The sequence below is a fragment of the Etheostoma spectabile genome, unplaced genomic scaffold (assembly GCF_008692095.1).
Source record: "Etheostoma spectabile isolate EspeVRDwgs_2016 unplaced genomic scaffold, UIUC_Espe_1.0 scaffold00001406, whole genome shotgun sequence".
NCBI classification, from domain to species: Eukaryota; Metazoa; Chordata; class Actinopteri; order Perciformes; family Percidae; genus Etheostoma; species Etheostoma spectabile.
The window spans coordinates 9,170-23,350 of NW_022602747.1; the positions used below are offsets into that span (position 1 = coordinate 9,170).

Genomic DNA, 14,181 nt, shown 5'->3' on the forward strand with positions numbered 1-14,181 from the left:
ATGTGTAACCCTTTATATCCAAGATCAGACCTTTTAAATATCTGAATGAATATAAAGAAGCCAAATGAAATAGCACTTTCCCATATAGATTAGACTATTAAGATGCCAGATGTTTGCAACAATGGGGTAAAACAACAAGTTAATTTCACAAATCAACATTTAAAGAGAAGATTGTTGAGTCCAACAAAGAAATACAGTGAAATAAAATGCATGGCCTTATGTTTTGTCCCTCTAAGTTATTTGTTGTTCTAAAATATAAGTGCATTGAATACTACAGGTTTGTCTTTTTTCCCAGTTGCATTACGTTTTATTGCGAGATGGGATCTTTCATGCCAATGTGCATTTAAATCATAAAAATAGGAAGAATTAAAGAACCTGGGCGAGGCCTGCTGCAAAAGGATCTATTTTAGTTGGCCATGCCTTCCGTGTCAGTCCATTCCTGCCTTGCAATATTTCACACTTAATTAAAAACATTCAAATTCAAAAATCTTTAATTTAGCAAAAAGTAAGCCTTGGTGTCGAAGTAAACATGTTTATCGAGTGCCTGCAGCTGCTACACAGCTGAATAGTTGTATTTATATTGGGCTTTTATCTTGAGCTAGAGAGCTTTATAATTTGCTTCTCATTCACTCACACGCCGATGGCAGCGAGCTTCCATGTAAGGTGCTGGCCAACCATCAGGAGCAGTTGGGTTCAGTGTCTTCCCCAAGAAAACTTCAACATGAGGTCAGGATGAGCTGTGGATCGAACGCCCAACCACGTGATTAGTAAAGTAAAGCTTTACTTCAGCTTTAATTGCTTCCCATGCTTTAGTCCATAAGATGTTAATATGTCATCATTAAGAATCATACCACAACGAAGAACAAATGAGAATAGTTGAAGGCAATCAAACGAGGAAGGCGTTTGTTGTGAAGCATCTGCAGAATGTGTCAAGTTTGCCTTAATTTTTACTTTTCATTACAAGGGAGGAATGGACTTCAGTATAGCTCTAACAAAGCACAGCTAAGAGATATTTTTCAAAAAGGTATTGGTTATTAGATGATTATCTATCTAGATTATCTTAATGTATCTAGACTTCAGAGATCAACTCCTCTAATTAGACATTTGAATACATTTACCAATAATATGGTAATGCTAAATAGAGTATAAGGCATTTTAAATAATGTTTGGCAGTTGCTTATGACACCATGAATGCAAATAGCTTAGTGAAACAAATGTAAAACCAGCATTTTATGCGTTTCTTTGTTGGGTTTGACAAATCTCTCATATTCCTGTACACACCCATCCCTTTAATCATTTCACAGCTCCTTGGGCTCGCCGTAGTCATTATACATGACTGTGAGCGTCTGGTCATCACAGGCCTTGTGTACGTCCTGGCCCATGTCCGACCAGTTCAGGCCAAAGGCCTTGGTGTCAGTGTAACGGCAGGACAGGAACTTGAGGGACATCCTGCGGAGGCCAATCTTCGGCTCCTGAAGAAGACCCTTACACCACGGGGAGAGTTCATCTAGCTGGGACAGGATGAGGCTGGCCTTCCTGTTGGAACAAAAGTGAGGAAATAATTAGTGTTATGTTTGCTTTATATCTGGATAACATCCATAAACTTGTCATATATAAGAGAGTAAGAGCAAATTTCACCAGAACAAACATAACATGGAAACACTATAAATGGAGTACAGTGTACTATTATTTTCCAGATTATGGGTTTGTTCCGTGTGAAGTACGCAAAGACAACATACACATTCATGTATGCTTTTTTATATTTATGCATACTTTTTAGACATAAAAAATACTACAGACAGACAATGAGTAATGTATTGTTTGTAAATATCCTCAAAAAAAATCACAACTGGAAAATGGAATAAAAGGCAGAGCAAGCTATATTTCTGTTGAGCCTAAATAAAAGTTGTGTTTTGACATTTGTGATAACATCATCCACACATTGGAAGGACGGCCACATTGTATAAAATTTGGATGATCCCCGTTTAATGTGTCAAATTTAATTATCCTAAGGCATCTTAGCCTTAGGGTGCTTTTAGGACTAGGGCCCACGGTCTGACCAGGCAGCCAGTAGATGGTGTGAACTATAGTCTTTCTTGACACCAAATTGCACTGCACCACTGGACTGCCACTACACTTCCTACTTCATCACATAGGAAGTCATCCAAATAGCAAAGGGGAGCAGGGAGGAAAAACATAACTTCACCTCTGGAATCTACTTGCACTTATATATTGTGGTGCACTGCCATAATTTGCTTGTAACAGAATTCTACAGCATACAAATTTCTATTCAAACTAAAAATCTCCCAAAGACTGACCAATCCTCTACATTGGATGTAAGGGTTAAGAAATCTGTTGAAATGCAATGATCTGTGGGAAACACGTGTTGCCAAGCATCTGAAGGAAATATTAGATGGTCTACAGTCCATAAATCACACTGTGGCTCTGCTGATTTTTTTGAATGACATCACCGTGTGACAGAACCGTAACCTACCCATCTACCACTGCTTTGCAAAGGAGCTCACAGGCTAAGGTGCACTGTTACTGACACATTCTAACTTTGACCCAAAGCACACAGTGGCTGCTGCTAAAGGTCTGTGTTGGAAAAAGGAAGTAAAACAGTGGAAAAATTGAATGAATGAAGGAATGAATGGCTGTGGCAAGTAAAGAGCCTGTCCTGTGGCGACAGCTGTCTAATAGACCGCTGTATACTGTGGAGAGGCACAGGAGAGACTATTAAATGCTTAAACTTTTCCTTTGGCCAAACCAAACAAGCTAAAAAACACACTCCATTAGTAACGTGATCCAAAGAGGTCACACATAAATACGTCTCATACTGGAGGGACACTGCGTGCAATAAATAATCATTAAGCCTGATGCAGCCCGTTTGGCCCTCTTGGTGAAATTGTCAAGGATTGACAAGGCTTGGACCCAAGTGCAGAGTTCAATATTTATTACCAAAGAACACCAGAAAATGAAGAGGATTGCAGAGCAAAAACTTACAAACGAGCAGTTCCAAAAACACGAAGGCCAGGAAGCAAAGAACAAGCAGGCACACACTGCACACCACTCGACAAACCACGAAAAACAGAACAATGATCTCACACCAGACAAAGACAGCACAGAATAAATATACAGGGTAATTAGGTAATAAGGGAGGGTGACACAAGGGAAAGGAACAGGTGTAACACATCAGGGATGGGCAGACAATCACAAAAGGCGGAAAAACACAAGACAGGAAGTAAAACAAGATAATACCAGAGAGAAAAACAGACTACTACAAAATCCAATAGGAAACACTACACAGAAACAAAGGGACAGCTAGGCCAGGATCCAGCAACAAGGCAACAGAAACATGAGTCGGCCGAGCCACCGACAGAACACGGGAGCAGGAGTCGGCCCGGCAGCCACAGGAGGCAGGAGTCAGCCAAGCCACAGACTGAACATGGGGAGCAGGAGTCTCAACACAACAAAGTCTCAGGGGTGCCCAACAACAGCAAAGTCTCTGGGATACTGGGCACCGGCAAAGTCTCAGGAGTGCCAGTCAGCGTAGACTCTGGGAGAATGCTCAGCATGGACTCTGGGATGCAAATGGCACCTACTGATAGTAATAGAAAAATGTTTATTCTAAGTATTTTTACCTATCCATAGCTCTAGTTGTATAGATTTCCTTTTCACATGCAGACCACTTTCACTCCTGTATGCATCCATTTAACTCAGTTTGAATGCAACATGTGCAGGTGAAAGCGAACCACACTGAATTCACTTATTAAAGACTAAGGAGCTGGTTCTGGATCTAAGGAGAGCCAAGGCACCAGAGAGCCCTGTTTCCATCCAGGGGGTCAGTGTGGACATGGTGGAGTACTACAAATACCTAGGTGTGCACTTGGACAATAAACTGGACTGGGCCAAGAACACTCAAGCCCTCTACAGGAAGGGCCAAAGGAGTCTCTATTTTCTGAAGAGGCTGAGGTCCTTCAACATCTTCAGGACGATGCTGAGGATGTTTTATGAGTCCGTGGTGGCCAGTGCTATCCTGTTTGCAGTTGCATGCTGGGCAGCAGGCTGAGGGTAGCGGACGCTAACAGACTCAACAAACTGATCCGCAAGGCCAGTGACATTGTGGGGGGTAGCGCTGGACTGTCAGTGATGTCAGAGAGGAGGATGCTGTCCAAACTACATGTCATCTTGGACAATGTCTACCACCCACAGGAGCACTTTCAGTGCAAGACCTATTCCCCCAAAATGCACCACAGAGCACCACAGGAAGTCATTCCTGCCTGTGGCCATCAAACTCTATAACTCCTCCCTCTAAGTGTCTGACACACAGACAGTTAGAGAGGTTGAAACTGGACAATATCTGTTTTGTGCAATTACACTGGCTTAAAATTTGTGCAACACTCTGCTATTTATTCATTATTACTGTTCACCACTACAACTCCTAAATTATGTAAATACTGTACATATCCACACTCCTTATATTTCTTTATTTATATTTGTATACTCTTGCAAATGTAACACAATTTCCCTTCAGGGACCAATAAAGTATTTCTCATTCTGATTACCATGTGCACTCACCTGATAGTTATGAGGCAGATTGGATGATGATGATGATGATGATTGTCATGCAAATGGCGATGGAGAGGTGAAAATGATGAAAAGCAAAGACTGAAAAGACACTGAAAAGGGAGATGATGGCAGAGAAAATAATGGAGCTGATGACATTATTCTCATCGGGGATCTTAAAATGGCTGATGATGGTAAAGAATATGAGGATGATAATGCCAGTGACATGTGAGTGTGAAAGAAATATTTAAAAAAAAATTCAGACAAAACCAATTTTGCTTGAAAGGGTGAGTTCACCCAAATTACACTAGCAGATATAGCCGGTGAAGATCATGTGATATGATATAAAGCCACAGAAAATGGTGTGGTGAGATTGTTTTTCTCAACTGTTGTATCAAGAATTAAGTTTGAACCTAATTTTCTCTCATACTTTTAAAGTAAAAGTAGGAGAAAAATATGTTTTCTTTTTTTAATTTATAACTTGTGTGTTCCAGTCTCTGTGATGACCCACACTTCTTTTTTTTTATTTTGTTGATTGGGTGCAATTTTTTAGAGTATGAACTTAAGTTGGCACTGACCAACACACTGTAATAATACAGACATTGTGTGGTCTGTGGCTTCTACAGTATTTCATCTCCTGTCTTATACTGACTCCAAATCAACTGCTGTTCTCTAAACATATACTGGAGCACATCACCATATTTGCTGGTATGTGTTAATGTTATTACTGGAAGATGAACATATTCTGCATGCCATAATAAGCCACAATTCCTTTCAAATAGGCTAAACACTTTTACTCAAACATAATTCTGCTATTTTTGGCATTCTTTTATAATTTGCAAACCATTATAGAGATACATGAGAAGCAACATCCTCCTTGCAGTCACCTGGCTAATATAAGTTCTTTGCATATGTTATTGTATTGATTTTGGAATCAGAGTGTATTTTGAATGTTATATGCACACGTGGATGCTCAGCAGGTCAGTGTCTCCTTTGCAAATGCATATCAACAGAGCCGAAACAGCAACCTCTACAGCCTCAGTTATGTTTTCTGCTCTGGAAACGGCAAAGAAAGAAAAAACAATTCTAATGATGTCAGTCTCCCCTGTCAGCAGACAAGAAGGCTTGTGCTGGTACTGCTGCTGAGCTGCCATACCGTCATTCACGTCCTTTTTCTGAAACCTCTTTATGTTCCCATATTTTGCCACAGATTTCAGTGGTTTGAGGATATCAGGATTTTTATTTTCTTATGGTTTGTTGTCCTTTCCTTAAAAAAAAAAAATAATAAAGCAGAGAAGGCATGTATAGGATTGGAAAATGGTGTACAAGATACAACGTGAGTGTCCCTTAAGAAGACTCTCATGTGGTTTTGACTGTTCACGTGCATGGAATACAGGCATGTGGACGCACGTGAATGGTCATATGCAATACACATGAATACTTCATAATACAAAATTAACTTAGAAATACATGTATTACTGTGTTTTATTCATCAATTAAAAAGTACTTTTTGATATGTTACCATAGTATGTAGTATATTTGGCATTTTATTTGAGATTGCAATACTTTCTGTCAATCTGGGAACAGTATTATCATTATTATAACTCGTTGATATCCGATGCGGACATACTTTTTTCAAATTAATTGCAAACATTGTTTCTTAATTTAATAATAGAGATTGCATTTGGTTGTCTTTGTTATTTTCCTGTGGATAATGAAATATTAAATTAATAAACCTGTTAACTTAAAAAAAAAAATCCATTTGTATGGTAAAAAAAACAAATTCGTTGGCATGGCAACATAGTGACACAGATCTAAGACCTGCAACAATACCTGGACCCTGCTCAACCTGAGTAGACCGAATGTAATTTTTCTCACAAAGTGTGATTTTGGATTGCAAAAAAGTTGTAGGGAGGTGATCGGGGTGGAAGTGCAGTGAAGTAATGCAGGACTTTTACCCTAAACACTGGAGTTGTGTTATGCTCTGCGTCCCACTTGGGTTCAGGTATCTAAAACACTTTGGTTAAGCCAGGCAGACACAGTACAGATTTCATCTAAATTGATCGTCCCAGACTAATTTTAGAATCTGGCCAAATATCTGCCAGATCAGTTGTCATTTGATGTGCAGTTTCAGGGGGTTTGTGAGGTCTCATTAATCACCTGAACAATAAAATGTCAGACGATCAGTTTGAGTCAGAAATGTTCCCACTTTCTTTAACCAGTTTGCCACATGGCTGCTATCAAAGGACTTTTTGCAAACTGTAATGAGCTTGTTATTGGAGTAGTATTTTATACGTTGTGGCTAAGACTGCTGAGACGAAGCTGTGAGTTTACTCCCCATAGTCCTTATCTTTTTTCGCCCAGCATATTTCCTTGGATTAGGATGGCAACAAGGTCTTGGTTGCAGCTGTCGCCGTGGTCGTGCTGTACTCCCTGCTACACCCTGCTACGCTCTGCGTAGTTTATGTTTCATAACCATTATGTTAAAAGGAACGGTCACATATTGACGATCACATGATTAAACTGCCACAGTGCGGCAGTAAACAGAACGTTGCATGTGTAATTTTTAGGAGCATTTGGAAACTGACTTATAATGTCTTCAAGTATGAGGATGTGTTGCAAAATGCACTTGCTGTTGCAAATTAGTGGTTTATTAATGCAATTTCTTGAGACGGGATTGGGACATCCTACATGTAGGTAAAATGGAGAAGACAGAAAGACATTTTTTCTCTCTAGAATCATACAAAGAGCAGAGAGCAGATGTAAAAGACTTCCCTTCAACCCCCTTAGAATTGCACAACATATCTGAAATAATGCTTTCTGGTTTTCTAAACTGTAATTATTAAACTGTTTATTAGCACTGGACATTTCATTTGACTGCAACCAAAGCAGCACCTTGGATCTCTCCTAGCGAGAGTACATGATACGTTTAATTGTTAAGTAAATTCATAACAATGTAAACTGATATTGATAAGGGGATATTTTTACTGGAAATAAACATCCGTATATGTAACTATGTATATGTTTCTGTTTACTACAGAAACCAACAAATTACTGTTGGATGAGCAGCTGAAAGGCACTGCTACGTTTGACTTTTATAGTTGAGAGAAGGACAAAATACACACGGTTAAAGTAAACAGTCTGCTGTGATTATGATTTCCTGAGAGAAATTCTAACCATAACAATACTTATTATTGCAAGCACTCCTCTGATTAGAGAGACTGTCATGTAAAAACAGAAAGAAAATAGGAACAATTATTATACTTTTCAGTTCATCAAAGGCACAGTCTAACTGAGGACACTGTCAGGACTGAAATGGCCAGGAAGGAGGATTGGCCAGCCAAAACATCTAGCGTTTATGAGTCGCCAGCCAAGCGGCGTGCCTGAAATGATGGGTACTCCCCTGGTGATGACAAGGTCTGGCCCTCTCCAAGAAGCCTTGGACAGCCTTTTTCATTGAGTTTATGGTTTGAGTTAAAACGTCACGCGATGTTGTATGACAAGGGCAACAAATGTGTCCTCTGCAGGATGCCAAAGGGTCTCGTCAGTGAGATTCGATACGTTTCTAAAAACAGCAGATCTGATCTATCAGAAAGATAAAGCCACATTTGTTCATTCATTTAATTCCAGATATTGCTTACTTGGCGGATAGGAGTTTACATTGAGTCAGAGCGGAGTTCTTGTTATCAGTATTTTGACTAGCTAGTGAAAATCTTACTCTGTCCTCATTGTTTGTAACATGGAAACTGGGGAATTCTCTTCGTAAGACATTGAGCTGATTTGGGAAGATGAAACTGTCCATGTCTGTGGTATGTACAAATACAGTATGTGGTGTGTGTGGTGTGTCTGTCTGTGTGTGTGTGTGTTAGCGGAGAGCCTGTCTGCTCTGTTGTTTACTGTTGGCGGTACCACATATTGTTTGGGTGGGAGAGGTATTTCTTCTCAAGTGGCCAAAGAAATTGTGATTTAATAGCAAACCAAAAACAAAAGGGACTTAAAGAGGGGTTGTTATGGAGAATAAGGATTGTCTAGTCTCTGGGCAGATTTGAACAGAGACGGATCTTCAGGTAGCGGCTGTAGCAACTCAGTTCACACGGGTTAGATCTGATAAACCGTAACCCTAAACCTTTAAAAATATGTTTATTTTTGTTTACATTTGTTTATATTAAAGTGCTCATTTTATGCTTTTTGGCTTTTCCCTTTCCTTTTTGTTATTTATCTTTTTTGTGCACATTATAGGTTAACAAAGTGAAATAGCCCAAAGTCCACTCCAAAGGGACTTACCATCTCAGACAGAAAACACTGTTCACCAATTGCTCCAAACAGCTCTACTGTAGTCCAGCCTTTACTTCCGTGACAAACGTGCGTCACTTTGTAAAACAAGTTATAATGTTCCCCTAGCTGCTAGTGTAGTACACCCTTATACTCTGCGTCTGACTGGCTAGTAGTCCGTAAATAGCTACTGCGCATGTGCAACTCCCAACAAAGATGGAATAGAAGTGTGATGTTGCACTCTGTAGCTAAAACAGAGAGCTCAACACACAGGGTGAAAAGAGGAGCTGCAGCAATGTGCAGTTCAACAAAAATATGGTGTTTTTTGAAAATTAAACCATGTAAACCTTTCTGACATAACCTGAAATTAGCAAAATAGAGCACTTTAATCTGAATCTATGCTGATCTTAAGCCTAAATGTAAATATGTGTGCACAACTTCCCTAATAGATCATTCTAACTTCTAACATAGGCTAAACATACAACTTGGTCTCCCATCCCGTAACGCTGTGTGGACTAGCCAGACCCTCCTCCGCAGTACTGAGGAGGAAGGTCTAATTTGGTGGGTGGAATAAACAGTAGCATCTCCATCAGTTTACCAGCCTGAAGAGGCTGGGATACTTTACGCCAACAAACCATTGGCTCAGAGAAATGTTTCAGGATATCATCTTTTTCCTAATACGACCATGATCCTTAGACGTGCAAGACGCAAGTACAAAGAGCAAATCAAGATCAGACCCCTCTGTTTTGGTCAGCCTTTGTTCAACTGAATGACACTGATCAAAATGATCTTAGGTACTTTCCCAGCACCAGGCCAAAATCAATACTGTATACGTGAAAAGTCCGAAATTTTGCATGACCCTTGTTTTGGTTTGCTGAAATGATAGCAGTAGTATTTTTGTCCTGGCAACCATTTATCCATTATCCGTTTTCCCAACGGCCGAACAACATCAGAGAAACAAAGTGTTTGACGCCTTGGGGAAGTTGTGAGCACACTTAGATCCATAGCAGTGGAGCTGTAAGGCCATTAACCTCTCTGCCTGCCTGCTTGCTTGTTAACAATACACAGTATACAGCTCTGCTTCAGGGACAGAGTCTCTCCTCACACCAAACCAGATACATAGGAAAGTCTAATGTTCACTTGATGACTTGGCTAAACAAAACATGTTTATACTTCCTTCCCCTGCTGCCAGGTCTCACCTTGAATGCACTTCTCTTATGCTTTCCCAGCTCTGAGGTGCCTTTATTAACATTATCACCCCTTCCTTTAACTAAATTGGGGCCTGTTAATCTAAGTGCATTTTAATGGAACACTTCAGAAGCAACTCCCTCAATTACATCAACTCTTTCCAGCATGGTCCCTATTAAAAACACCTTTCATTTAGAGGAGGGGGAACCCCAGATGGAGAGGGAACAGAGAGAATTAAGGGAGCCTTAGTTAATCAGTTTCACCTGCCAAAGTGAAGGCATGTACCACAGAATGCCGTTTATAAGTATATTTAAAATTGAACACATGGCTCTGTTTATAAAACATTAAGCTACAATTTTACATTATGGGTACTTATCCGTAGTTTTGGGGGAAATTTGGGGCACCCCCTGGATGTGCATTATTAAATGGCCCCAGTGATGTCACAGAGGTTAAGCTCACTCGGCTTCCCAGTCATTTGAGTGAATTTTCCTCGTAACTGTAATTCACACAAACAACCGCCTACAATCAAAGACAGCACTTTGGATGCTGGGAGCAGAACATCTGCCACCTTTGAAAGTCAAAACAAAAGTCAGATGCCGCCACGCTTTGAATGGGCTGATTCCATGGAGATTTGGCTATATGAGCCACTGTAGGATGAGTTTGTAATTGTGCTGGAGAAATGGGTGTTTTGGAACAAATTACAGCAGTACAGCAGTATTACGGCTGTACTGACCGCATTGCCTAGTGTCACAATGACAACATTGTAGCACACAGTGGACACAACACAAGGTCAGGGTACAGTAGCAGATGTTGAAAGTCAAGATGGGCAGCGTGACCTTACATAGAAAATAGGAGCAAGTGTTTTGTCATGCATCATAACTATGGGCTACAATGCAATGAGAAGAAATTGGTTGTGTCCATAAAAAATGAAGGGGTCCCAATTTTGCTTCGCAATGCATCGCTTTCAGTTGATTGCTGCTGTTGTTGGGCCCAAACAAGCTAAAGTGAAATGATATTGCATGCATATCAGCTGGCTTTTTTTGTTAATCTGCCTTCAAATGTAGATGTTTGGACACCTACAAAGACTTTTGATTTCTGAAATGTTCGGACAGCATTAGGGGTGTAACGTAGATTACGGTTCATACCCCTGGTTTAGGAGTCATGGTTCGGTGCTAGTTTGGTACAGTGGATAAATCCTCAAATGCATAATGCAGTGGTGCAAGTGTCAAAGAACACAACCCTCTTGCTGGGACTGAGGTAGTGTTTTTCCACTAGCATCTTTGGTAACTATTTTCATTATAAACTAGGAACTTTCAACACTTCTGTATTACACTGTGCGGACACTGGAGAAACATTTCCCCAAAGGTAACCTGTCCCAATAGGCTATAAAACTGAAAGCACCTCTTATGCACCCAAACATTTATCATCCCAGTGATAATGCGCATTAGCATGTTGAATGGGTTTCATTTACATCCCCTACAATAATGGAGCAACACTGACGCGCTATCTTTTTATACACAACTTTCTTTGTTTGCTGTTGTCATAGTGAACCAGCAGACAGGTCTTCCGTCTCCGGCGTTCATTTATACTCGCCATAATGTGACTGACTAATGTTATCAGCTTATTGTGCCAACCCCAACATATGTTCCTAATGGCATGCAGCTCAAATTCCTCAAGCTTGTAAACTTTGGGTCTGCATTACATGCACCATCTACATACTGTGTTTTTCTGTATGCAGCTACATGCACTGGGCGGCGTGCACTGGCTGTGAGCCCCCAGAAGCCCTAGTTCTGATCCAGTGTTTCACGGCCCTGCGTCAGTCTCTCAATAGCTTCTGGCTTCCCTAACCCGTCTGTGGCACTCAGCCTTAAGCCCATTCCTTCTTTTTTTTTATTGACCCACAAAATGGAAACAGAAAAACAAAAGTCAGAAAGACAAAAGATACACAATTCTGACAATTTTTCAACATGCAAATGAGTCCTGCCATTGCTAACAACCTCCAACCAATGTTCTAATCTGAACCAACCTTTACAAATGAAACAATATTTTGAATCAATGTGATTTTTTTTTTTAATGCAGTTATTTTTTGGCAGCAAATTAATACACAATGGGTCCACAACAGGAGTATTTCCAGTACAACAGTGTATGTGTGATTGATCATAATAAAATACAATGGCCGTGAACAGTGTGGCTCACTGATGTTTTTTTAATACGTTTTTGGACACACGGAGCTCTATGGCACAGAGGAATAATATTCCAGGCTTTGATACCCACACATATTTAGTTAGTAGGATACATTCATTGTTGGTTTTGGCCTTTTAACTGGATTGCTTGACAATAGGAGACAAATGTAATATCAGAAGCTTTATCCTATGTAGCTTTACAAGTTTTGATTCAATAAGCAACTTTTACGGTATGTAGGATACCTCTACAAATAGTTGGAATTGTGACTGAGGTCCATGAATCACTGTGTGATTGTTAAGAGTTTCACATGACCAGTGAAGGTAAAGTAATCACTTATGGAACCTATATGTCCTTTCCAGTCCAAATCTGCCATATGTTACATTTTTATGGACTGCAAACAGCTGAACCAATGTCTGGCTTTTCCCACATATTTGTAATTGCTGGTGACTATTCCATTTTTGAAAGGACAGTGTGCTCATATTGCGCAGTAAAGTAGTGTTCACACCAAACCAAGCCAGACTGTTTCATTGCCAGTTTTCTTCAATCTTGCAGCCAGGCTGTACTGTTATTGTTCGGAGTTCAGTACAACAGAATGGACTTTCTTGGTGTGAGGGCAACTCATAAATGGAGTAGGCACGCATGCACGCAAATGTCTGCAATTTCACAGGCTGATTACAGTGATCACAGTCACAACATTGTTAAAATGGCTCAGTCTTTTGGTATTCTGTAAAAGTTTGACTCAGGGCCGACCTGCTACAGGCTGTCCTGAGTCAGCCTTGTATATTGTTGGAACCTTCTGATAATTGACCGTAAGTTGATGATCATTAACTTGAAGGAATGCATATTTTAGTCTACATGTCAGGGCACTTCTGATATACAAGGAACTGTTTGACGCTCTCACCTGTTTTTGGTCTTTTCCTTCCTTATCTACTGCATTATCGAAACAAAGGGTGCTTAATGTGGCCAATCATTTTCCATCTTTTGCTCTTAGTCTGGCTTTAAAACTCAGACTGCATCTTATTTTAAGGTCAAATGAAGCTGTACCTGGGTCCCAGCTCATCCTCACACCTCCAGGTGAATTCCCCGAAGCTCTCGTACGCTGGTTGTAGTGGTAGAGCACGCGGCGAAGCGTCGGAGCACCCAGATCCATTAGAGTGTTGTAGGCTGTCTGCTGCTCCTTCCCACTGGTGTAACCGTTGAAAAGATTATAGATCTTATCCGCTATTTCTGGAAGTGCAAACACAATCACAGGTTAACGCTAGATATTTCACATCCTGCAAATGACGGTTTGTGCTACTCAAGGGTTAGTGGTAGTGACTCAGCTTTCTCTGGACAGAACACTGCCTTCCTAATGTTTTGAGAGACACTAAGAGCTGCAAATAAGTCATATTTTCATTATTGATTAATTTGCCAATTACTTCTTAATTTAACGATTATTATGCGGCCTATGAAAAACAAAATAAACAGCCAAACAATTTAATTTTATAAAGCCTGAGGTGACTACTTCAAATGTCTTCTTTTGTATGACACACTGTCTCAAACTCAAGATATTCAGTTTACTATCAAATAAACAGGAAATCCTCACATGAGAAGCTGAAACTAGATAATTTTGGATTCAAAAAATATTGATTGATCATCAAAATAGTTTTTCTGTCTATTGACTAATCATTCGACTAACCATTTCAGCTCTAGAGATGCTGTTAGGATTTGAGGTCCTATTGAGAGAGACTTTAGCCTCCAATAAATATTCCACCAAAGACGACTTACTGTCAAATAATAGGACAAATCTATGGTGTCTCCATTAGAAGAATGTAAAGCTTTTTATTAACGTCCGCCGCCCCATTTTGCATTTGAGATTGTTAAGACAAATGTCTTTCTACATGCATATTTTCACAATAATAATATCTTACATTATTAATCATAGACATATCTAAAGCCCAAGTGGTTGAGGATATTCTTCAAATTGCTATC

The 14,181-nt window shown here is 40.0% G+C and overlaps 1 pseudogene; it reads right to left on the reverse strand.

The window, feature by feature from the left end:
- Positions 1-323: 323 nt before the first annotated feature.
- LOC116675019 (astrotactin-1-like) lies at positions 324-13,437 on the reverse strand (annotated as a pseudogene).
- Positions 13,438-14,181: the final 744 nt, after the last annotated feature.